Here is a 27,294-nt window from a genome sequence, read left to right as displayed (position 1 = left end):
TAGAGGGACCAGGCTGGGGAGATGAACTGTAGGCCTCATTACTGGTAGCTTTCTTAGTTTTGTTTGGTTTATTCTTGTTTTGTTTATCTGTATGTTCCGCCATTTGTTTCAAGACCTCGCCTGATATTTCTTTACCGGCCACTATTTTGCTCATTGTATTTCTAGCTTTAGCCAAATTTCCACTTTTTGTTTTCTTTAATGTTCTTTCTTTCTGTGCAAACATTTCTTCACCATCAACTTGTATCCCACCTTCAACAGTTTTCTGGCTGTCTGAAGTTTCTGTCTCGGTGTGCTGAAAAACTTCAGCTGGGATAAGACATTGGCTGGGGACAGCGTCTTCATTAAACAGGAATATGCCTGCACGGCGAAATGATGCAGTAAGGTTTTCAGCAGACATTGACTTCATGTATGCCTTTGATGCAACCTCACACACATTGTAGCGTGTAATGACAGCTGATGTTTTGCGCATTAGTCCATGGCAGAGGCTGTCATACATCTTCTGGAACGGTCCAAAGCAGCCGATATCTAAAGGTTGAAGGATATGGCTGCAATGAGGGGGAAGGACAAATATGACGATGTTGTGTTCCAGAGCCCATTCTGTCAAACCAACTGACACATGTGATTTGTGGCCATCAAGTATCAGTAGTTTCTTCTGGTCACTAGATCCTGGGGGTGAACTTCAGGAAATGCTGCTTTAAGTAGGTGCGAAAAACGCAACCATTGAACCATCCGGTGTTGCTTACTGTACAATTAGAGCCTGGAGCTGCACCATTCAACAAGTCAGGTTTCATTCGTTGTCCTGGGAAAATGTAAAATGGGGGTATAGCTTGACCTGCTGCATTACCGCATCCAATTATTGTGATTGTCTGCCCTTTCCCAGAAGTGACAGATGAAGGACAGTAATCAGCACCAGCTACGATGAATGGTGGTTTGTGATTAACTGTTACCCCTTTTTCATCAATGTTGTAGATTAGATGGGTCGTATCAGTCATTTCATATTTTGTTAATGTTTCTTTGAGGTTGTAATAAATATTCGAGATGGTCTCCCTTGAGGCCATTTTAGCTCGAGCATGATCAAGGGCTCTTGGTTTGAGACTTTTGAGTTCTGGCCCGCGCTTTAAAAACCCATAAATCCACTTTAGAGACAGGGGGTTATCCTTCGTTCTTTTACCCAACTGAACAGCATAGTCAGATGCAATGTCTATACACTCTTTCCTGGCATACCCATAGCCATATTCAGCCATTTTTTTTAAATGTTCAACCAATTTTTTTTCTTCCTCATAGGTAAACAAAGGCAAAGCTCCTGCAGACATACCGTAGGTTTCCACGTATAGCACGCTCCCGTGTATAGCGCCCAGGCTGTTTTTTTAATGCAAAAATGGAGAAAAAAATATTTAAAGACAATAAAACCACCAAATCGGACCAAAAATGGTCACCATTTTACTATTGCACAATCAAATAATCCGGGGCATTGGAAATCTTAATTAAGCATTCAAAATAGGAAGCACATTATGATTAGGAGCATGGGTTGGATAGCACTATACTTTTCTGACAATTTTGTAATTTATTAGCAAAAGATTAACAGTCCACGTGCATTTCGAGAAAAACGTGAGAAAATAAGAATTAGTGTACATCGTGTGATTTTTCCTCGTGGAAAGCATGGGCATTACCGGTAAATTTGAATGTCGCATGGGAGACAGGGATACAGTTGTTGAGGTACATCACTGTTGAACTTTCAATATTTATACACACAAAATGCAATTGCATATCTTCACTTTCTCAAGTGTCAATTAGTGTCTAAAATGATGAGCGTCTTAACAAGTCGTGGCACATATTACTCAATAACATCTGCCAATTACGAAGTGCAAAATGACCCCCTTTCACACCTACCATTACCCGCAAAAAAGACCTCGTTCGCACCTACTCTTACTCTACCTACGCAGGCTTTTTCCGCTCCATTTTGGGAATACGCCACACTGGAATTTTGGGAATTTCGCGTCGTGAAAACCCCCATTTTGAAAAAAATTTTTTTGCAAAATTGGCTCAATTGGGAAAAATTATCGCATGTAAATAGTGTTTCTTATATTTCAAAGAAGCCTTTAACTGGTAAATAACGACTATTTTGATAACTTATTATTAATTTTTTTTTTAAAGTATTATGAACATGTGAGATAAGTGCAGGTTTTTTAATCTCAATTTGGGGAAAAGGCCTGGCCTTTTTTCAGGTGAAAAAAATCGTGCGAAGCGCCGGATTTTGAGGAAAATAAGGAAAGTCTTAAATAATCATTAACATATTTTACCGTTTTTAAAACAAATTCAAGGCAACAGATAATTTAATTATGCAACACTTTCTATTTTCTACACCGTGTCAGGTTAACTTATATATTTAAAGGTGAAAAATATTTTTTTTAATTTTTTTTTGGAATTGGGAATTTTTTTTCAATTGGGAAAAAAACAACCAGATTTGCATATGGAATGGGGCCGAATTTCGGACCCGTGGCATAGGGCGAAAAAAGCCTGCTATGCCTGCTCTCCGGAATGTCGACAACAATCCCCATCGGAATTCACCGATAAAGAAGTGTTGGCGTGTACGTGTACATGTAAATGTTTTCATGTACTTGTATGTGTTGGCGTGTACGTGTCGGCGTGTACATGTTCGTCGTTGCTTGTACGTGCTGACATTTATTTGTGCGTGTGATGTGTTCATGTTGGCGTGTTCTTGTTGGCGTGTACGTGTTGGCGTAAACGTGTGCATGTACGTGTTGGTGTATTATTTGCAAATAGCACACATGTTTCCATTTCCGAAAATCAATCATAGTATGAAAAGCTTGAGTATACAACAATAATACCCCAATTTCAAGTGTGTACTTCGTGACAGGTACTGCGTCTACAATAATAACCATTTACGTTAATCGATTGACACGATATCATTTGTTGTTATGGGTTTTATCCTGTTACCGGGGAATGTTATGTTTACGTAAATAACACTGGCAATTAGTCATGCGAACATGCTGGTGAGTTGTATATACATAATCCATATTTTAACTAAAAATACGAGTGTGCCGGCTGTATTGGCTCATGTGAACTGTGAAACAAAGTTTCGATATTAATTAAAGCTTTTATAATTTAAGTGAAAAATTATAGCGCATATGTGTCGGATTTCTTAAATAAACCATAGTGCTACATTAAGTATAACTGGTCAGCCACATACAAATTACTGTTAAGCTTGCTGATTGTATAATAAAATAATACATTTTATATATGTTCAGTGTTGTTTTCATTCCTATGTATTTAACCTATATGCAAAATTAAATAAAGATATAAAAATCATCGAATACATTTTAATGAATCTTTACTAGAACTGGTTTGCCTTATAATAGTAGTTTTTAGATCTCCAATATTTTGTATGTTTCAGTTAAACAACATAAATGAATTTAACCCAAGCCGCCATTGACAGTGCTTATTGTGTAAAACGAAACTTGTTTAGAAGGATGATGTCACTTTAACCGCAACATTAAATTTACTATATAACATTATCATACACATAAAAAAGTACTTACTATTTATTACTTAACACTATTCTTACATAAAACGATGGACTGCCAATTGTTTTTTTTATAAATTTGTATAACTAAATTATAAAGCTACAACAAGTTACTAATGTTCATGAAAATCTGGAGCCGTATTCATCAATAATAAACTCAAACTTGGACTCAAACTCAGACTTTGACTCAGGCTTAGACTTACTAAAGACAGACTCAGGATTCGTATTCACGAACGCATTTGGAAATAGACTTCAATAAGATTGTGTTTTTTTAATGACGTCACGACTAAGCGAACTCTCTAGTAGGGAAAACGCGCCAAATAGTGTCAAAAATAGTAGCGGACATGTTTGCTATCACTTATTGAATGAAGTGTTTGGCAGTTGAAGACAGCGAAACGAAGCGCCAGCAGGTTCAGATTGGTCCGAGCCAGAGATTGTTTTTAATGCGCTGGTTCGGGACCGCTGGAACCTTCTATCCGCGAGTATAAGGGGATCGGAGCCGAAAAGATTTTGGTTATTCGAAGAAAAAAATGGGACGAGGTGGCGAGTAGAATATCAATGTAAGTTATATGTTATTATCGTATCTGCCTTATAGTTGTAATATTTTATTTAATAGCTTACTTTTGGATTTGCTACCGATGTCGTTTTTACTAGCGCCGAATAATGCACTATGTAAACAAGGGGCATAACCACTCAGCAAATTGTACTTACGGATTTCGGATGTGATTGTGGAATGTGTTTTAGTTTCAAACATTTGTTATGATTTATGGTACGGTTGCACGTTCTTTGTTTCCAAAATTTGCACAAGTGAATTGTTATTTAAGTATTAATAATGAATATTTGTGGTTTCACGGATAAGTTTACCATTTAAGGAGGTCTATTGTTTTAGTTTTCATCTCGTACCCTGTTAGATTCGTACCCTAGTCCAAATAATTAGACGTAAGCTACCCCGCTTACGTCTAAACGGCTACCGTCGTTTTCCTATAGCAAATTGAGTTCAACTTAAACTTCAGTTTTTCTCGTTAAATCTTTGCTAATGCATAAAATTATCATTAATTAGACATAAATGTGAGCGATTACCTCTTAAATGTATAAAAATTGTGCTTTAAACCACGTATGTACATTTTAAAAAATAAACATACACAACACACGAAGTGTGTTTGTCGTTTATAGAATTACATTGAATTATCTTGAACGAAATTATTTTTTGAATAGGTTACACATAACCAATTGTTGTTGTACAACAAACCACATCACTTTTTAGCTTTCTGTACTCTTTAATTAAATGGCACCTATATGTGTGTGTTAAAACTACCAGTTGTATCACGGAGTGTATATTGTTAGGAGATGAATCGAGTATTTGACCCTTACTGTAGTAAATTCAATCTTATGCAAAAACTATTCATCTGATTTTATTGGTTTATACGTTATCTTGTTGCTTATTAATTCCTCTTTCAAAAAATATGCGTTTTAGTATATTCCCGTTGTTATTAATGGATTTATAGCGAGATAAACACAAGAAATACACATTTTATGTTTTACCACCGCGCGTTTTACCGTATTGTGGCTATCGATCTTGTACAATTAGCGTACAGCGAAGCGCCGAGGTTATACATTTTGATGTACCCACTCACGTCTTTTGTTGAATTATAGTTTCATTTCTCGGCCGATTTTGACAAATTATATATCATTAGAAAGCTTACGTTACGTAGTAAACAGATATATAAATATATATTAAGTTTTTCTTCTGATTTCGACAGCCGGCGAGTTATAACTTTAACTTTTGCAAATATCATACCGTTTTGGAGTTTTAGAATCCAGATTTACGGTTGACATGTTCGTACTTAATACCAATGTGTAGCGTTCTTCTGATTTCGACAGCCCGGCGAGTTATAACTTTAACTTTTGCAAATATCATACCGTTTTGGAGTTTTAGAATCTAGATTTACGGTTGACATGTTCGTACTTAATACCAATTTGTAGGTTCTTCTGATTTCGACAGCCCGGCGAGTTATAACTTTAACTTTTGCAAATATCATACCGTTTTGGTGTTTTAGAATCTAGATTTACGGTTGACATGTTCGTACTTAATACCAATTTGTAGCGTTTATATTTGGAGTTCAGTTTTAAAAATTACATCTTGCTTAGGAGAATAGAATTCTGTATACGATAGAAAAAAAAATGTTTAAAAACGAAAGTAATTAAGGAATGAAGGCGGAAGAAAGTAGCGCGCGTTCCTAACGCACTGAACTGATGCTACGGTCTTGGCGATTATGCTTTTGATTAGAAACCGGCCATTGAATTTCCTTTGCCATTATTATTATATTTTTTTATGGAATATATTGTAGTATTATGTTCACGAAACATATCAATAAAGCTTATTATAAATAAATTAACGATTTCAGCTCTTGTTTATAACACAGAAAGGGTGTTAAATTTATGATAAGCGTATATAGCGGACCCTCTCGATTTTATTCGGCTTTGCATGCATACTTGAAATAAAATGGGTGTCAAAAACATTCATCGTTTGCTGTTAATTATCAACGAGGGAATTATGTATAATTATATGAAATGTTATTTACCTTAAATTATCAATTTATTAAAGATTCTTGAAAATCACGGTCGGTGTTACGCGGGTCATTTCGTATTTTGACATCAGGGCATCATGTCCAACTATTCAAAATCAGATTTTTTTTCACTGGGACGATGACGACTTATATTTAGACAGGTAGACAGATAGTTTATTCAGACTTATACAGCAGTACATCGTCTTCAACTCAAATATATAAATTATTTTTAGACGAATTGTTAGTTGATTACACATATAGCAGTGATGATTCTGAGAATGTTGCCATGTTTCTTATCCGTGTAATCTAGAGTCCGTGGTTTGAGCATTTTTATCGCGGTGTTCAATAAAAGATATCTCAATAATCTTGTTTATTGATAGATCTGTGGTTTTATTGCCCCTGTGTTCAGCACAAACCAATTGTCTCGTTATGATCGTGCCGACCAATACTAAATAACACTATGGTGTCATACGCCACAGCAGGGACCTATACTTGTGATCATGGAGTCTAAGTGCAAGACTTAAACAAGTATGTTGTTTCGCTTGCGGTTGTTAAAGCCAAAACGGGGCTTCCCAGCTGGCACAGCTGCTGATATTCAGATCTGAATACTTAAACTTATTTAGACCTTATTCTTAACCGTTGCGCGTTTTACGATATCGGATTTTAGGCGGGAATACAACTCAGTGAAACTATTCAATTTCTTATACAACATTAAGCATATTAACAGTTATTGAAATTAAAGCGGGTATATACGATTTTGTCAAATATTTATGAATTTATATTAAATGTGTAAAAAACTTATTATATATGTATTTCAATATAAATTAAAATAAAAGTTAAAAAGAACATGTTTCGAAAAATGCGAAATAAGCCAGATATTTAATTCTGAAATTGAAAACGGCTCTACAGCCGAATTCGCCAGCATGTATACCATACATGTAAGATGTTAATCTAAACTTAGTGTAACGGTTTATTTGAATTCCTGCAACGATATCTATTCATACGACACACGAACACTAACTCCGATCCTAATACAAAGACGAATGATTCGGTTATTGTAGGAAAATATTTACGTCACAATCGGCTCGGGGCGCTAATTTGTCTTTGCTGCATTTTATGAAATTCGGCTTTAATGTATAATTTATCTTGCCAATTTTATGTTATTGTAACATATTTTATCAATATATTATAATTAAACACATATAAAAAAATCGTATATACCCGCTTTAACAATATCAGCGACATATTTTTAAAGACTAAACACCTTTTCAAGTATCGAATTTAACATGTCAATAAAATATATTAATACCAAAAAAGGTTTCATTTAATATTGTTCACATTTAATCTTTAAATGAAAGTGTCGCTTTAACTATTTTCAGTGTCTTATTAAGCCGCGAATCGTTTGCTAAAAACAGTTAACAAAAAGGGCTACACGTTCTAATTCTTAATGAAATACAAAAATAAGTATAACATAATTAATAACGTCCATAAACACTCACAGCAAGATCAAAGTTTTAATGGAAAACTAATATGACATTCCACGTAAATTATTATTTTCGTCTAAATCGAATACTATATATAGAGAAACAATGTATTTATAACCGACCAATGAGGTAACATTATGCAACTTTCAATTTACACAGTGCTATATGGCAACAATATGGAATTTGAACAGTGGAAGTGTTTTAAGGTCTGGACTATCATTACTTGTAAGTTTGTATAAACATTTTTCTAATGCAATTAGTAAAATAATGTTTATATTTTATGTTTAATAATTTATTGCATGATTATTCTGTGCTGTTATATGAATTTGATGCCGTTAAAGCTTCCGACATGAATTCATGTCGGAACGATGCTATTGCAAAATAACGTTAAACGATATGAGGTCGATGTAAATCGACCTCATATTTATAGGAGTAATTCGTACCCATGTGTGTTTTATTCGTATCTGATTACAATCTGCACATTTCCAAACGAACTTTTTATTTACTACACGTTTACATTGATAACTATTACCCTGTATGTCGTTTATATTAAACTAATCGACAGTTATGATGGCAAACATGAAATGTAATGTGTTTCATAAATACTGCTATACATCATACAATTGTTTTTATTAAACTTTCAGAAAATTTGGGGTCGCAAAAACTGGTGAACAGTGCCAGAAGGAAAACCAAAATTCCAAGGCTCGGTGTAAGTTAATTACTTTTTTTGTTATGCTTTCATTTAATTAATTTTGTTGAAAAACTATAATCAATTGCAATTAGTTTGTTTCAATATTACTACATGTCGAACCTAATATGTGTTTTGTATGTGATATAATCACAATGACTACTTACTTATATTGTTAAAATTTGTAAAAAAGCTTATGAGCATTTTCATTGGTTAATGTATGTTTTATGATACTGTATTATTTTGCTGAAATGGTGCTAGAATATATACAGCTACGTCACGCATTGAAAACAATTTTCAGTTTTTTTCGTTAAATTTAACTTAATAATAATTGTCTAAATGCGTAATTGAATTAGTGTTATAAAAAAGATCTGACACTTGTCAATTCATATGATTATTGATTAAACTCATCAAGGAACTAGAAATGGCGCGGCAGAGGCCGACGCGTATCCACACGCCGAATGTTTGACCTAGGTGTGCCCCAGGGTTGGTAATGGGGCCATGCATAGCTGAGATTGACCGTATTGTCATAAGAGAAGTTCAGTATCAATTAGAAGTGAATTGGTGTAGAAATGAAGAAGTTATAGTAAAAGGCAATTTTGGGTGGGTGTGGTCTATGTGGGCGGGGCCCCAGGGTTGGTAATGGGGCCAATGCATAGTTGAGATTGACCGTATTGTCATAAGAGAGGTTCAGTATCAATTTGAAGTGAATCGGTGTAGAAATGAAGAAATTATAGTAAAAGGCAATTTTGGGTGGGTGTGGTCTATGTGGGCGGGGCGCCCCAGGGTTGGTAATGGGGCCATGCATAGTTGAGATTGACTGTATTGTCATAAGAGAAGTTCAATATCAATTTGAAGTGAATCGGTGTAGAAATGAAGAAATTATAGTAAAGGCAATTTTGGGTGGGTGTGGTCTATGTGGGCGGGGCCCCAGGGTTGGTTATGGGGCCATGCATAGTTGAGATTGACCCTAATGTCATAAGAGAAGTTCAGTATCAATTTGAAGTGAATCCGTGTAGAAATGAAAAAAATATAGTAAATGGAATTTTTTGGTGGGTGTGGCCTATGTGGGCGGGCGCCCCAGGGTTGGGATTGGGGCCATGCATAGTTGAGATTGACCCTAATGTCATAACAAAAGTTCAGTATCAATTTGAAGTGAATCCGTGTAGAAATGAAAAAATTATAGTAAATGGAAATTTTTGGTGGGTGTGGCCTATGTGGGCGGGGCGCCCCAGGGTTGGGAATGGGGCCATGCATGGTTGAGATTGACCGTATTGTCATAAGAGAGGTCCAGTATCAATTTGAAGTGAATCGGTGTAGAAATAAAGAAGTAAATGTAAAATAACCTAAAAAAATGAGTGATAATTTCTGACGCGGCCCCACCCCAACCGCTATAACTTTTGACCCAGGGGTCAGATCAAAATTCCAAATAGTGCAGGGTCGCACATATGCTCATAGCTACCATGTGTGTAAGTTTCTAGGTTCTAGTGCTTTTAGTGTAGGAGGAGATAGTGGCCAGGACGGACAGACGGACGGACGGACGGACGGCGGAGATAACCACAATATCCCCACCTTTTTTTCAAAAAGCGTGGGGATAAATATGTAGGTAAGCTCACCAAAGGTGCACTAAATAACAATATTCATGAACTCGTTCACAGAAATATGGTATGAAATGTCAACTTGTATCAGAGTCTTTGTTTGTTGTAAATATAGCAGGGTTTGGTATAAGGACAATTAAAATAAAACATTAAGATCATTAATTAAGATCGGCTAATGAAGTTTGTGCATTTAAGGAAGTATTTCTATTCCTTTTTGTTAGATACTTGAAATCTCTTGACTATTTCAATTTTGTTGTTGAGTTCATTTATTCAAGGAATGAGTGCAAATACAGACATTGTATTTCTTGGTAATCAACTAATTATTATTATTAATGAGCATAAGTGTATGTGTAAGTGTTTTACAAAGTTATATGTTTGAATTAATTTTTGCGTTTAATTTTTGCAGCTTCTTCATATGCGTTACAAAGCAGTGAGCGTGCCACAACAGCCAGCAGTGAAGAACATATGGTAAATAAATAGATTATCATTTATATGCAAACCATTAACCATATGTATAGAACATTGAAAATGCAAACCATATGAATTATATTGTATGCATCACATTCAACATAGTATACAATATAATAGAAATTCACCCTTATATAAAAACAAAAGAAAAGAAAAAAACATGCATTAAATTAACATTAAACATTGTGTTTGAAAGTTAACACTGGGATTATTATACATTAACTTAAGTATAGTATATTAACATAAGTTGTCAATTTTATTGCATTGAAAACATCACTGGATTAAATTAATTTAAATTTTTTAAGTGACACTATATTTTTTTCATGTGATTTCAGAGTGTACCAGTCATGAAAGTAGAGGCATTAAGTGTAAAGAATGTAAGTTTTGGATATCTTTAAATTTAGATTTCAAATTGTCTGGAACAAATCTTGAAAATTAAATATTAATACATTTAACACTTAGATAGCTCTAATTGAAGGTATTGCAGTGCATACAATTAATTTAGAGTTAATAATTAACTTGCATGGATGGAATTCCAGTTCTTAAAACTATACTGACAATACCATGATCTGACAAAGCAAGTACTGTATAATGTTATTATGTAATATGCAACAAAAGTCATGCATTTGTTGAAACATAATTAGCATCAAATATGTTAAAACTAAGTACCAATGCATAGTACCAATGCATACATAGATTATGTGATATATATGTTTTAATTTTTTAACCTTTGAAGATCATAATATGAGAACAAGTCCATTTATACAAATCACACTTTTTATCCATTTTTGCAGCGCTCACAAAGAAGAACGACAAGAGATCACAAGCCGATACCTTAACAAAACTTACAGAGAAACCGATGGGAAATAACTAAGAAAAATTAGAATAAGAAATAAAAAAGTTGACTGTAGAAATTGAAATAATACATTTGGAGAAAAAGATGTGTTTAGTGTCAATACGTGACCAAGTGCTATAACTCTGACATGTAATAAACTAGTAGTAGATTTATTCCCCTTTTTGTAATTAAAAGGATCTTATTATTTTTTGTGCAACTACTTTATAACTCTTTTATTTCTAAAATAGATAGTCTATATTAGAAATAATAGTTATGGGGCAGTTGCACACAAAATAATAAGATTTTTTTTAATTCAAAAAGGGGCATACTATTATTTCTATGATAAAAATATGATTCTATCCCTTTTTGTACTTATAAAATTCCAGTCAATATTTGTGTGCTTTAAGAAATGTAGGTTAAATATTACATTGGTCATTGTATTATGTTACTGACATATAAAATACATTCTACATTCAACGAGGAATATTAGTTGAATGTGGTGTCTTGGGACACTTCTTGATATTATTTGCTTACAAGATATACATCATTGATAATAATAAAATTCTTCATTCAATGAACTGAATGAAATTCCAGAATAATGGTAGATGCAGTTATGTGAATTTGAAATTAGACATCAACAAATCCTGGCATCATGCTTTAGCCCTGGCCAACTGGCAGTGAACTTGAGTGAAGCTCGTTATTCTGTAGCTGGCATCATACACAGCCTGTAAACATAAAACATGTTATATTACACTAACAAAATAAGACATATTTTTGTAAATTTTTTCTTAGGTATTTGATAAAATGCTGATAAAATGTTTCTTATTTTGCTAATGGCAAACTGTTAAAATTAACATACAGTTGTTTCATTAAATATTTGTGTTTAAAATAAAGTTGTATCAAATAAAAAGGATTGCATTTAGACTTGCACATAACTGACTGTTAAGCCATACCTGAACGTTGATGGTGGGAACGCCCTTTCGCCCTATGTAGACTTCTACATGGTTTACTGGCTTCTTGATATGCACATGCGTCCAATCGATGCACCCCAAAGTACTTGTAAAACCTGAAAGTTGATCATTTAAAATTGACCCATTTTTTGGAAAAATTACAATATTAATAAGTAAATAGATATTGATATAAATGGATTATGATCGGTGCATTTATGTGCATTATATTGAATGAAAGTTCTGCCTTATGTCAGAAGTGATGCAATATGCTGATGTGTCTTAACTTGATAATCAAATTTAATGTCATCGTTTTACTATTGATTGAAAATGCAATAATATGTGCATTTGAGAATAAAATATTATTTCTGTTGTTGAGTGTTTTATTAATTTACAAATAAAGTGCATTACAACAATGCACTTGCCATCAACAAATGCATATTCTACAGCATTTGTCGCAAAAATACATTTTGTATTGGAACTCAATTACAACATAGACAGACACAAGGACAGATGCACATATGGATTCAGGTGTACCCTATATCTTCTTAACAGGGTGTATACTATACACATTAATTATAGCACCTTTTTTAAAATTAATAAACATTAATTTACATTACATTAAAGATCAAGAATTTAAAAATAACTAAATAATCGTCATAATTTATTTTGAAAATGTTTGGAGAAAAAAAATCCCCGATGTAATTTCGAACCACCGACTAGTCGGTTATATATAATCACGGGCACCGATGCGCTACCAACTGCGTCATGGCAGTGTAACTTTATTCGGCATATACATATCTATAGGTAAATTCCTACATCTATAAATAGATTTGTAATAGTAATGAAATCAAAATTTATGCATAGTAAATGTCTTGTAAACGTTTTCTAATAGGTTTCCCTTTTTAGAAAATATCCATTATTATAGTTTATGATACATGCAAATTATATGTTATTACTTTTTCATTCAAACAACAAGTATTATCCATAAAATTAGTGCATGTTCACGTTCATTAAGTTTGGAGATTATTTTCACAAAAGACAACAAACAAACGCGGACAATTATGAATTTGACAGTTGTTTACAATAAATAAGAACAATTGCAAAATGCACACATCGCAAATGACTCACGTATCAGCGATCCCACCAAGTTCTTGTTTTGCACGAACGGCGTCGTACCAGCTGGAAATTTGACAACTTCAACTCTCTAGCTGTCAAAATATTATTGACCTGTGCACAGGTCTACATAGTTCTGGCTACCATAACTTTAAATGCCGCTTTTTTTTAATGATTTTTGCCACGTTGCTCGGGAAAGTACACACTGCCAGGGCGACCGGAACTTGCAGAATCCGCATCGTATTGCGACTCAACTATTCCTTGCAAATATTGCAAAGAAATACGATTCCCGGTCGGGTTAAACGATACCGTTTGTAAAGTTCAATATCACTATAAATCTCCAAAGGGTTGGTACGATCTAGATACACTCTTTCAATAATATTATTATTATTACGCAAGGAGCTCGTGCGGCGGCCATTTTGTAAAGTAAACGCTCAAACGACGTTACGTCATGATTGTATAGCGTAAGTCTAAACATTGTAGACTTAGCATTTGAGACTTATCTTACTGAGTCTGAGTCTAAAACTAACCATTTTATGTTTCGTGAATTAAGTTTTGTAAAGCTGAGTCTGAGTCTGAGTCAGAAACTGGAGCTGAGTCTATGATTTGAGACTTACGTACATTGGTGAATACGGCTCCTGGAGGCCGTTTTATCAACAGATCTTAGCATGATCTTACGTAAGATTCGTAGGATTTTGTCGTACGCTTATCGTAAGTACTGCGTACCGTTTTATCAAAGAAATCGCAGCTAAGATGTCGTAAGATTTGTGCTTAAAGCTACGACTGGGTAAGACCACACTTAGCGTTCGTAAACATGGCGGCCGCACGCGCTTTAAACGTTGGTCAACCAAGAGAGATGAGAATGTTTCGAGAAAGAAAGGATTTAGCGATCTCCGTGATGGAGAAATATTGATACTATTGGACGTATTTATGTTTGATAACGTTAAATATATTCGTTATATCATTCTCTGCATTAAACGTCCAAGGGAAATGAAACTTGTGATGTTTGGATAATTAATTCGTTAAATAGGTAAGTATTTAGTTATCTTTATTTAATTTCTATCAAAACAAATGTTTTATGGTTTCTTTTGAAGTAAAACAGTTCATTTGTCATTAAATATTGAATGTTAACGGGTGAACTAGCATTCGGATATTTCACATTTCGGACGCTGCTATGTAAGTTAGTTGTCGACGCAATATCCTGATATGCCTTTTGCGCATAAAGTTTTGAAGTTTTTTTCTATCTAATGAATAATAAATAATGCACTGTATAATGTCTGCAATATCTGCCCCAACGATTATAAGTCATAAACTTTGCAATCCCAACATTTGAATATCAATGCTCTGTCAATATTAGATTTATGAATTGTACAGTAATATATACAGTAGCTGAGCAACATATATCTCACACTGCACGGTGAGATGCAAGGTAGCAAAGTTATATTTTGATCTAGTTACGCTCTTACCAATGACAATTTCACTTGTCAGTCAGAAGTGGCTTAACTAATAGTGTTAAATCATAAAACATGTGAATTAAATAGATGCCCCAATCATTCAACAAAGTTAGTGAAACACATTTCACATATTAAAGTATAGTTTATTTGCAGGTTCATTGAGATTGTGTCAAAATGGCTTGGGTCAACACACACGACGCCTCTGTCTTTGTCCGTGGTTTGAAGGTATGACAATAAATAATGTGCTTTTATGGATATACCATTAGAGGGATTATGGCTAGTATTGGCTAGGAAAAAGTGGAATACTACTGTTATGATGATGCAAATATTTTATTTTTTACATCAATGCATTGCACATTACTAAAATATAATGTGTTTAATGTGCATACATAATTTTACTTTTAATTTCTTTCAACAACATAAAAGATTCAATTATATTTCTGTATGTGTGTACACACTGTATCAACAAATAAAATATGCATATCAATGTTAAAATTTATAATTTAAATGAATTTAAGATTGCGTTAAGCTTGCGAACATCCTATAGCTACCTTCATAAACCGTTTAACCAATGATTTTTCCAACTTAAACTTAGCTTATTATAAATTTGTTATTAGACTTTTCTGGAAGAAAACCACAAGAGACACCTACTGGGGGACTCCGGCTATCAACAATAGGTACAACAATGCCCAGTCAAGTGTACTGTGGTTGATAGGGCTTTTGGACTGCCAAAGAGTAGATTTAGGTATGTAAACTTACTACATGTATGTTTATTTAGTTCAAAACAGTTAAACACATTCAGTTAATCAACATAAGACACCATTTAATAAGCACAAAATAAATCTCCCCACAAAATATTGGATAAAAAGTGTGATGCTTTATGCCTTTAATAATCTTTAGCGCATAATTGTAATCGTCACATCTACATCATAACAATTTAGTAAACGTACACCGTGGAAAGCCGTAAGAATTGCACCTGTTCGTCCTCTGTGTCTGTCTGTTCATCTGTGGATAGATTGTGCATAACAGCAACTGCTGAATGACCTTAATGTGTTAATGAATTGTAGCTGTACACAAATGTGTAATTAAATTTGTTTTGTTATTTGTTTTCAAGTTTTGAGCATATATACACAAGTTGTTTGTACTGAAGAAATTTGTCTTTTAATGACTGATGGACTTGTTTGTGTATCTCAACGTGACATGGGGGCATCAGTGAAGGAGACACATGTAGTTAAAAAAAACATTTGATACAGATTTTAAAGTTGCTTTCATATGCACGTGCATGTTTTGATAAAAATGGATGCCATAGATTATTGCAAATTTTGTTTAATGAATTTATTTCTTGACCCATTTTAGTCTTAAATTTAATTATTATCTGAAAATGTAAATCAATTAAATAAAATGCATAATAATCATTAGTTTTGATAATAAATTGGATATTGTAATTAAATCACTAGTTAATATTGATTGTTATTCTCTATTGACAGGTGTCCGCATAAAACTGGCGGTTGTTTATTCATGAGACTCGATGAGTGCTGTCAAGCAGTGGCTGCATGAATGCGCCTGCATGAATGCGCCTGCACAACTTATGCATAGATTAGCAGGTGCCACTGCCTGAACAACTTACTTAGGCACAAGAAGTGGATGGCGTTGTGCACAGTCCACAACAGGACCAAAATGCAGCTTATATGGACAACACATCATTAACTTATTAATGTAGTTGCTATTTTATGCTCACATGTGCACGAAGTGCTATAGGTGAGTCAATGTGGTCAGTCTATGTTCGGCGACATGTGTTAATATTCAATATTTGACTCTTTGTTGATGAAAGATGGTCATTAAGTTTCTGCTAATGATACAAAATAACTTAATAAGTTAATGATTTCTTGTCTATGAGCTGCTGCATTTCGGTCAAGTGTGGTCAACATCTTTGTAAAAGTGTGGATATTGACAATTTCTGCCGTTCTTTTTTGGATTTTTTTCATTAAAGACACACTTTTTACAATAAGCATTTATGCAATGCGTAGGATGATTACATGTTTCTTTTATAGTATAACAAAGTGAAAATAAATTCTACTCCTTTATTTAATTATCTTTGTAACATAACAATACAGGGTTTTCTCCAACAACTCTACAGCTAGGGAACAATGAAGTGGAACACTATCTGAAAATGAAATACATTTTATGTTAATAAAATTTGTATTTGAACGACAAGTGATGAAATAAAAGGTTAACATTGTAACATAAAGAGATGTGGTTTCTGTTTGTTCTTTAAAGAGCATGTACTGTGTATACTGCACATCAGACAAGGTTCTGTTGGAACTAATAGTTTCATATAAAAAATTCTTGAGAATGAATTGTATCATTTATGTAAAGATGGATTGTTAATTCATTATTACACATTCATGATCTACACTTCATAAGTTAATCTTAAATTTTCATGGAACTCACATCTTTTTTTTCTTACCCGCTCAAATGACTGGGCCTCACATGCGCTGTTTTGCGGATTTCCTATAATGATTATATATGAATGAATATGACTCGTAAAATAACATAAGTAATCCAATATGTTATTTTAGCTTATGTATACTCGTTAATTTATTTTCTACAAGTCCATGTAAAAAAAAACAATAACTTTTTTGTATTTACTAAAAAAAATTAATATTCAATTGATTTTTACAAATGGTATTGTGAAATGTGATTAACCTTTTTTATGCTCCCCCAAAATTAATTTTTTGGGGAGCATATAGTCACCGCTTCGTCTGTCCATGCGTCTGTCTGTCCGTCCGTGGACAATTTTTGTCCGGGCTATTTCTCAGAAACTAATGACCGGAATTCAATGAAACTTTATGGGAAGCTTCACTACCAAGAGGAGATGTGCATATTATTAGCAGGTTCTGGTCGGATGATTTATTACAGAGTTATGGCCCTTTGAAATTTTCCATAAACTGTACATATAGTGCAATTCTTGTCCGGGCTATTTCTCAGCAACTAATAACCGGAATTCAATGAAACTTTATGGGAAGCTTCACGACCAAGAGGAGATGTGCATATTATCAGCGGATTCTGGTCAGATGATATTTCACAGAGTTATGGCCCTTTGAAATTGTCTATAAAAAATTATTGTCCCCCCCCCAACTACTGTGCCCTCAAAACGTTTCTTTTTATCTGAATATATAGTGCAATATTGTGACAAAAAACAACTTTGGGGAGCATCAACCGTCTCCGACGGTTTCTTGTTTTTAAATAACATGTATTTAATAAATCACCATAATAACTTTATATATGAGTCGCGCTCTGAGAAAATGGGGTTTAATGCATGTGCGTAAAGTGTCGTCCCAGATTTGCCTGTGCAGTCTACACAGGCCAATCAGGGACGACACTTTCAGCTTGTATTATATGTTGCGTTTTAAAAAAGACTCTTCTTAGCAAAAATCCAGTTTAGGCAGAAAATTGTCCCTGATTAGCCTGTGCGGACTAAATAGACTTTAGACTGCGGACTAAATATTCATTAATAAATAAAGACAATCGATCTTTATGAGCTGTCATACATACAAACATGTACATTCAATGACAAAAAGATATTTTGATTTATGCATTTATTACTATTTGAAATGTATCTGTAACCAAGTAACTTAATAAATAACGATATTTATGACACATAATTAATTTGTGATTATGATAACGTTGTTAAACCTTATTTATTTTATGTGTTTTGTAACATTGACACACCTACACGAATAAATGTGCTAACTTTATACTGTGTACTTGATTAATTATCTTACCAACTTTTGTTCAACTGATGTGATGGATGAGATCTCATCATTCACACATGGTTGTTTTTGTGCGTCTGAAAAGAAAGTACAAAGTGTTCAAATTCAAACATTCCACAGTTGAACGAAAAAAGTGATGAATGGATACCAAAAACCTAAATATAAGAAATAATTATGTTAAATATATGTCATAATATGTTAAAAAATATTTACATACATGAACTGGACTGGAATTGTCAATAGAAAACAGCAAACACACAATACACAACAATTATTATTCCTAATGATTATTCCGTGCAAATTCATTAGAAATGTATTTATGTATAACTCAAAGTACAAAATTAACCTTTTGCTCCCAGTCTAACTTTCATTTTAAAAATCTTACATGTGACTGACATTGTGAATTTTTTATAATCATTTTGTGGTAAGAGTAAGTTAGTAAGTAAGGGTCATGAGATTTCATTTGTTAATATACCTTAAAGTCCGTCCATTTCTTTATAACTTTGTCTATCGTGGGGCTACACAATCAAATGCTGTTCACTCTGAAATTGAGTGATAGTTTTCAGGTTTGTGTTTACAATTGAAAATTAATTATAAAGCTATGTACACTGTGTAATAAAGTAAAATCTATGCCATAAATAAATATACAGAAGGCATCCGTATATACTATCGCAGGGTGTAGTGGATGAGGTGTCCGCCTAGCGATCGGGAGTTCGTGGGTTCGCTCCCTACTCGAGGAGCATTCTCATTATAAGTACGAAGTAGAAGAAGTACGAAAACAAATATATAGCGAAAGAAGCGGAAATGTGTAAGATTAGAATTTCCCTTGAAAAGAGAGATACATTTACTCTAAAAACAAACATAAAAATAAATAGTTTTCTTCAAATGTGGGGCATAGAAATAATGTATTGATTGATACTCGAATACTCTTCTGCCAAAACATTAGATATAAAAACACAATAACGATTTGTAATTTTAAAGGCTGACAGTTCCAAACGCCGGAAAATATGATTTCGTTATAACAGTACTTGCAACTAGAATTTTGGAAATAAATACATAAAATAAATGCATAAAACATTTCGATTCTTTGGTGTAAAATAACGATATGAATTTAATAAAAACTCAGTATCAATTACGAGAAAAATTGACAGACATACACGCTACAATATTTGAAGACATGAGTCATGATATTCCTACATTTAGTACTTCTATTAGTAAATCATAACTATCATTAACTACTTGCCTCTGTTTACGTTGTCGGCCATCTTGCTTTTTTGACATAAACGCGGGAAATCGTGTGGGGTTTTTCGACTGGTTCGCGATTTTCCAGATCGTACGCTTAATTAAAATCTTAGCTGCGACTCGATACTTACGACGGCGTTCATAAAACGGGTATTAGCGGATCGTAAATGAAATCGTAAGTCAAGGATTTAAGATAAGATCCGCTAAGATAATATCTGTTGATAAAACGGCCTCCTGGTCTATTAGAAAATTGAGATTTGGCGTCGCTGTCCTAAGTGCTGATAATAGCGTTATTTGGTATGCATGTTGCAACACAGGAAAAAAGTTCATGTCTAGAAAATATTATCAAGATATGATGACACTTGATGAACAGATGTTAAATGAAAAAATGACTTAATGTATTCCGTGTTTTTTAATATAAAAATTATGAAGATGAAAATTGATTTTACCGCCATTATAATAGATAACAATATTTAACAAACAAACATGAACTAGCACCTGATGATAATACGTTTATTACCATATCTGTCACATAATGCTAAATCGAAAAAGTTCTATATTGACCGCCATCAATAATGAACCGACGATCTGATTTATCAAGTGGCTTAAATTTCGCGAGCCGCGAGGATCGACGAGAACTCGCGATAACAAGAATATTTGCTTATTGATAGATCTTTGAGTTTACCGGCACTAACTATATCTACATTCAACCATTTTCTCTTCATGTGATTTTGTAATTCGAAAAACACGGGAGCAATATTAAATGTATTTTATACGGAATACCGTTAGAGCTATCGTGTTTTTTTGGCACATTAAAATCCAGAGGGCGACAATGCGATAGTGCGGTAGTACGATGGCGAAATGTGATAGTACGATGGCGACAATGCGATAGTAAGATGGCGACATTGCGACAACGCGATAGTACGATGGCGACAATGCGAAAGTACGATGGCGACATCTTATTGTCGCACTGTAGTCATCGTTTTATCGCACTTTCGCATTGTCGCCATCGTACTTTCGCACTGTCGCCATCGTATTGTCGCACTGTCGTCATCGTATTTTCGCCATCGTATTGTCACACTGTCGATATCGTATTATCGCACTCTCGCATTGTCGCATTGTCACCATCGTACTACTACATCGTCGCCATCGTATTGTCGCCCTGCCGTCATCGTATTATCGCACTATCGCATTGTCGCCATCGTACTATCGCACTGTCGCCATCGTATTGTCGCACTGTCGTCATCGTACTATCGCATTGTCGCCATCGTACTATCGCGTTGTCGCATTGTCGCCATCGCACTATCGCATTGTAGCCATCGTACTATCGCATCGTCGCCATCGTACTATCGCTTTGTCGTCATCGTTCTATCGCACTATTGCATTGTCGCCCTCTGGATTTTAATGTGTAACGACGATGGCCCTTATGGTATTCCGTAATTTTACATATGAAACCATTCAGTATGTGAACTATGATACAATTAAAATCATTAAGTAGGTAAACTGTAATAAAATTTAAACGTAGTCCCAGTAATTGCAATTTGATTTAAAGCGAGATGATACGAGGTTACACGTAAATGTTGTTTGAGGATACGTTTGAAGTGAAATACATTTGCAGTCATTGTCAGGTAGATTCAAATAAGAGATAAATGGGGAGCACAATGCTCTTAAAAGTTAGTTTTAATCTCCGATTTTAAATAATATATTATGTTTATTTTAAAAAAGTTCCCGATTGAATTTACAAATTATTTTTCCAATTATCGTAATATTATTATCAAATGAAAGAAATGGACTTTATAGATGTTTAGAGTTACTTGCAGCATTAAACATAACATTATCCTATTAAATAATTTATCCAAGCAAATAATGAATTATATCAAGTTGTATTAAAATTAATACTAACTGGAGGTACCAACTGGTAGTTCTTCAACAGATTAAATATGACTATAAATAACGCAAGTAGATTGATCATTATCGTCACGTGGTATACCCAGGAATGCAAATTGCGCATGCGTATATTGTAAATTGTATATATTGTATATAATTGTATATATTTTATATATAAAATGATCAATCTACTTGTGTTATTTATAGTTAACTGGTAGTTACCTGGTAGACAAACTCAGTAAAATTGTATTACCGAATATACTGAAAATATGAAAACTTAACAACATTTTTCAAGTAATGTAATATACCAGTCGTGATATTTTAATTAATATAAACTAATAATTGTAAAACAATACGGTATTTTAGAACTATTTTTTTTCCGTCAATCTGGTTGACTGTCCCTTTAAGATGTGTTTGTGTTTAAGTGGTGGACCGGTCACCCACGAAATCAACGAAAATTATTATCCCACGAATATTATTCGGCTTACAGTATTTGTTTCGAGACACACGTACTCTCTCAACGTTGGTGAATGCAAATTGTATTATTATTATTATGCATTAATCATTAAAATATGTTTGCAAAAACGTTTTTGTTGTATTAGTTTCTATTAATGCACATATAATAATGCACTTGACCAATTTTCTTATATTCAAACCGTACTGTATGTAACCGACATTGAAATCCAGTGTGTGTTGTTTTACGTTCAATTAAATGTATGAGGATAAGTTTACATATATTCTAAAAATAATATTATAGTCAAAGTTTCTTTACTTATTCAATTGACTTAACAACTAATATAAACTTACTTGGTATTAACTAACCGTATTGTGTAGCGAGAATGTATTGTGTAATTTAATGAAACATATATCTACCGCATACACAGTCATTTTTATTCAACTGATTATTTCCACTTTAACCGATTTCTATTTATTATCCAGTCCATGCCATCCAATCATTGAACAACGTAAAATTGTGTGACAACATATACAAAATAATATGTGTTCTTTCGGAACAGTCTTTATTAAAAAGCGACCCAGGAAATGGTGCTATCAAATGCCCAACAACAGTGCACTGTGTACATTGATTTCAGGCGAATGCTACGAAGCCTGGTCACGATGTTCCAAATGGAGCAGAGGAGCCACTGGTTGGTTATGGAAATACTGCACTGACCGATGCAAGGAGTTTGGATACAGAGGGGGCAACTGCGTGGCAGTGCAGTCCAAATGTCCGCTATCCAGCAAGGCTCTACAGTGCCAATGCTTTTAATTAAATTCATGTCCAGTATATACACCTGACTAAGTATAAATGCTGCTTAACATAAACTTGAGCTTATTTTTCATTTTTTTTTTTAAATAAATACTTACCAATGTAAAAAATATTGTGTGAATAGTAGCAGCAGCATTTTTTATTTGCAGTTTATTTATTGAATTTTCATTAGATAAATTAACCTTTCATATAATGTTGTTGTGTTTTTCCCGACATTATTATACTGAAGTTTAGAACAATAATGAATAATATCAACGTACTATTCAACGGACCCAATTTAGGGCATGAAGAATTAATAAACGTTAAGGAAATCTCCATTAGTCATATCAGAAAAAGTCTGCATCAAACATTAAATTAGTGCCTTTTACACAGAGGGGTTAATAACGTCATAATCAAGATGGCGATTTCCATGCCGAGACATATATTTTCCCGTTGTATACCCTTTATTACTTTGATTATTTTTTTTAAATGCCAGCAAAATCATCAAGAAAGTGATTAGCGTTTATTTCGTATTAATATTCGCTCTATATTATCACTTTATTCGCTAATTTTAGCGGGATCACAAAATTTCAGCTCCCGCTAAGAAAATTCGTAGCGAGTGAAGTAGAGATATAAAGCGAATATTTATACGAAATAAACGCTATTCACTTTCTTACTGATATGGCTGGAAAGTGAGTGGAAGTAAACAATTAAACAACGTTAATAAAGGTTATAAAACGGCGAAAAAAACTGTCTCGGCATGGACGTCGCCATCTTGGCTATCACGTGATCACCCCCTCTGTTACAGTTGCGTTGCTTTAAATTGAACGTTTACATGAGGTGTAAGCAAGTTTGGGACATTTTAATGCGTAGTGTTGTGTGGTATATATATTGTAAACGTCAGTCTTAAATGGCTTACACATTTCAATAAAATCTCCACGTGACACGACATATAATCGCTCATGCGTGGCACAAAACGGTTAAATCTGACCGGAGCATATCCGAAGAACGTATTTGGAAAAAAGTGCTTTAAAGATAAAACAAAATGTAAATATTAATTAAACATTTAATTAAACATTTCCCAAATAACATTTGCTCGTATTTAATATTTGAAATCCCGCTGTTTCCAGCATTCCAGCACAGCTTGAATTCATTAAAGTACATTAAAGCAACCTACTTGGCGATGGTTTTCATTAATATTTAAATGGTAAACATCAAAAACTCACTAAATTATAAACACCGACGTGATTGTAAATATTTGAACCGCCTGTCTGTCGTAATGGAAAGTGAGTGTCCCCAGTCTCAGTAAGGTTACATTGTACCACTATCTTGTTGCCTTGTCCAGCGATTATCATATTATTGAAGATACATACGGTGTATTGTGTAAATCGTTACACAATATTGTTCTTATGTAGATCCGAAAATTAAGCGACAGTTTCTTCCATTGCTGTTTCCGATGCCTTAAACGTAACAATCTGAGTTTCTGAATATCCTCAACAGGAAGTTTAAGATCAAGAAGAAATGCCAAATCTTATATGAAACAGCGTTCGTTTAAATAATAACGTAATCTTTATAGTGTTATCCTCTAATTCAAATAAACCCCACATCATTCATTGTGTATTTGCACCACTTAACTATGTCAATGAAGCTGTAAACTCCCATTTGGTAGCGTAAACAATTGATACAATATTCATATTACAGCATCTCTGCGGTTAAAGCAAATATACACATATAATGGATGGAACTGAATGATATGACATTGAAAACAATAGCCATTTTCACGTATGTCGATGTTGAAGCATAATCCAACTCAGTGATACTTGTGGTACTTTTAAGGATCGAATCAAAACGAGCACTCTTTTTAAGAAGACAATGATGTAGCAATAGTATCTCGCTATTCTTTAAAGCTTTGTGAAAGGTGGCTAACTCATAAGTATTACAATCAAATATAGTTTTGTCAGTAAATGAATCCTTCCGCGTGCATCGTATCCTGCATGCACAACTTTGGGTTAACTGTTGCATAAGTTTTAGTTATGCAAACCTTCACTCGCATCTGCAATACAGCTTCAATATACTCTTTAATTTGTATAGTTTTTTTGTTTATTTGAATAATATATAGCCGACATTATAATAGCTTCTTACACACATTGACATTTTTATAAGATTAAAGTGAAGCTGTGTTATCGGCATTAGCCACAATTTAATGTATCATAATGAACCAGCAAACAACTCAATTATTGAAAGTTTGGTCTTTAAAAACCGTCATCGGGCGTGTTTTTGAACAAAAACAAGCGTATTAATTGTATGAAAACATTTTATTAATTGTTTTACAAATTAAAAAATATGCTGGTTACTGGCTGGGTAGAATCTTGCCAAGGCAGTAACACATCGATATCGTTTTCAATAGCGTCAATTATTTCAAAATTGTGTAAACAGAACAGAATGACCTTGACCTTTCAGGTAGGGGCACACATCAAGAACGTGACTCGCCGTCTGTTTATGGTGAACAGTTCTGAGTAATAATAGTGAAAAAACGAATTGGCTTTCCTGACAAGGTCGATGAAGCCCCTTTTTAACCTTTGAACTCTTAGTATTACTTGACATTGGGACAAAGGCCCTAAGCGCAACACACTGAATGTGGAAATTATTTTAAAATTGGCTCAAGTACGATAAACTTATAGGACGTACAAACTATGACACGCTTAATTTGGCATATGACTTCAAATTGTGACCTTGACCTTATGTCAGAGTCATGTATTAATCATGCCGTCCCAACATGGTGAAAATTCGTGGCAACTATTTTTAAATGTCCACATGAATGATGATGTTCGGACTCAAGGACACTGCCCACCCATGTGGCAGCTACCTGTATAAAACCTTTATGTAAGCTGATTCATTTAAAGCAGTGGGTAATAAAGCGCCAGCGTATGGCCCCAAAAACGAATGCTAGCTTTGTTTTTGAAAACCAATTATTAAAACTTCTACGCACAGAGTTAAGATTCGGTTAAAGTAACACGTACGTGTATACGCGGACAAAAGAAGAAGGAAAACTCCAGAACAACAAGGAGAGAAGTTCCGGTCCGCTAGTCTTTTATTTAAGGCAATGACCAATGGCCCATTCAATACATGGCACTACATACAGTACGACATTTAAAATAAAATAATAATTAAAACTGGTTACCACATTGAAAGGATAAATGCAAAATATTCGGGGTTTAAACCCATAAAAATGACACCAAACCTAACACTTAGCTCAGAACTCATCACAAAACATACACGTGTAAATAAACATAATACCCATAGCATCAGAGAGAGATCATTAACTGGTTTGTTAACAAGATTTCAGAACTTGGTAGAATAGAGTTCTAATTTCAGATCATCCTATAAATCAAAGGAATGCTTAATAATATGGGGTCTAAAATGTCTAAAATGTGATAAAACTTAAAAATGAGGTATATGCAAATATACACATTCGGTATAATCCACATCGAAAGTGAATTTAAAACTAGTAACAAAACCGACTAGCTTCAAACATGATACCAATCATTAAGCTTTAGATCGCTTTCTTTCTGTGACGATTGCTACGTCACAAAGGATACCTCATTTTTCAATAAGGCTGAAGGTTATTTTATGAAGTTTTGTACCTTTGTATCAACATATTATTCAATAAATTTTTAATAAATATTGGTCTTAACTTTTCTTCTGACTCATGAATGGCCTACTAGTAATCGGTATTTGATATCGATATATTGCAAATTCGAGTAAAATATTATATTCCTGTTAATAAGAAAAAAAGTAAACAAATAAAGTATGGACCGTTGAAATACACATTTAGCGAAGCTGTATGATATAAACCCGGTGCCCTTATGATGGCCAGTGGGTAATCTAACCGAACAGCTGAAGTTGTTGAACTTTAGGTTGCTTAACCTATCTTGTATCATAGATATCCGGATGGAAAGTCCGTCGAGGTAGCTCCAGAATGAGTCTGATAACTTCGACAGCATAGGCCCGAAATGATTTGTATGATTACAAAGGATGCACACCATCGATATGCCTCCCGGACAACTTAACTTCCCATGTGACTCCACGCTTGTCGTTGATTATTATCGGATATATTCGAATCTTGTAGATATTGGCATTACTCTTTCGATGTTTATTAGGTGTGCTTCGTTTTGCGTGTCTCATTCCTATCATCTTACGTTTTCAATGACACCATTGACTATAAAATCGCGATTTATAAATATCATGATATGGACTTAAATTTTTATTTTTATGAGTATGTACGTAACCCTGTTAACGTGTGATTTGTTCACATTTACTTGTTTTTCCTGTTTTGTTTAATGCACCCTTCCTTTATTTACTGCACTGCTCTGTTTTTAATTGCACTCCTCTTTTATTTAGTTATGCACTCCCCTTTTTATATCTCGTGGCCACGGCATAGCTAA

General features: G+C 33.9%; 3 long non-coding RNA genes across 3 annotated transcripts; 2 read left to right on the top strand and 1 right to left on the bottom strand.

Moving 5' to 3' along the window:
- The first annotated feature begins 4,213 nt into the window (after positions 1-4,213).
- LOC127856953 (uncharacterized) lies at positions 4,214-12,504 on the top strand. The gene is made up of 5 exons (XR_008038260.1): positions 4,214-4,313; positions 8,240-8,304; positions 10,288-10,349; positions 10,685-10,726; positions 11,144-12,504. It is a non-coding gene; the product is annotated as an uncharacterized LOC127856953 (long non-coding RNA).
- A 1,437-nt stretch (positions 12,505-13,941) lies between these two features.
- Positions 13,942-18,459, top strand: LOC127856954 (uncharacterized). Its single transcript, XR_008038261.1, has 4 exons — positions 13,942-14,277; positions 14,855-14,926; positions 15,319-15,446; positions 16,189-18,459. It is a non-coding gene; the product is annotated as an uncharacterized LOC127856954 (long non-coding RNA).
- Positions 16,769-19,711, bottom strand: LOC127856955 (uncharacterized). The gene is made up of 4 exons (XR_008038262.1): positions 18,950-19,711; positions 18,487-18,551; positions 17,169-17,212; positions 16,769-16,865 (listed from the first exon to the last, which is right to left on the bottom strand). It is a non-coding gene; the product is annotated as an uncharacterized LOC127856955 (long non-coding RNA).
- Positions 19,712-27,294: the final 7,583 nt, after the last annotated feature.

The sequence above is a fragment of the Dreissena polymorpha genome, chromosome 14, assembly GCF_020536995.1.
Source record: "Dreissena polymorpha isolate Duluth1 chromosome 14, UMN_Dpol_1.0, whole genome shotgun sequence".
In the NCBI taxonomy this organism is placed as follows: domain Eukaryota; kingdom Metazoa; phylum Mollusca; class Bivalvia; order Myida; family Dreissenidae; genus Dreissena; species Dreissena polymorpha.
Note: the sequence above shows the minus strand (reverse complement) of the source record. Positions and strands in the feature narration are given on the sequence as shown.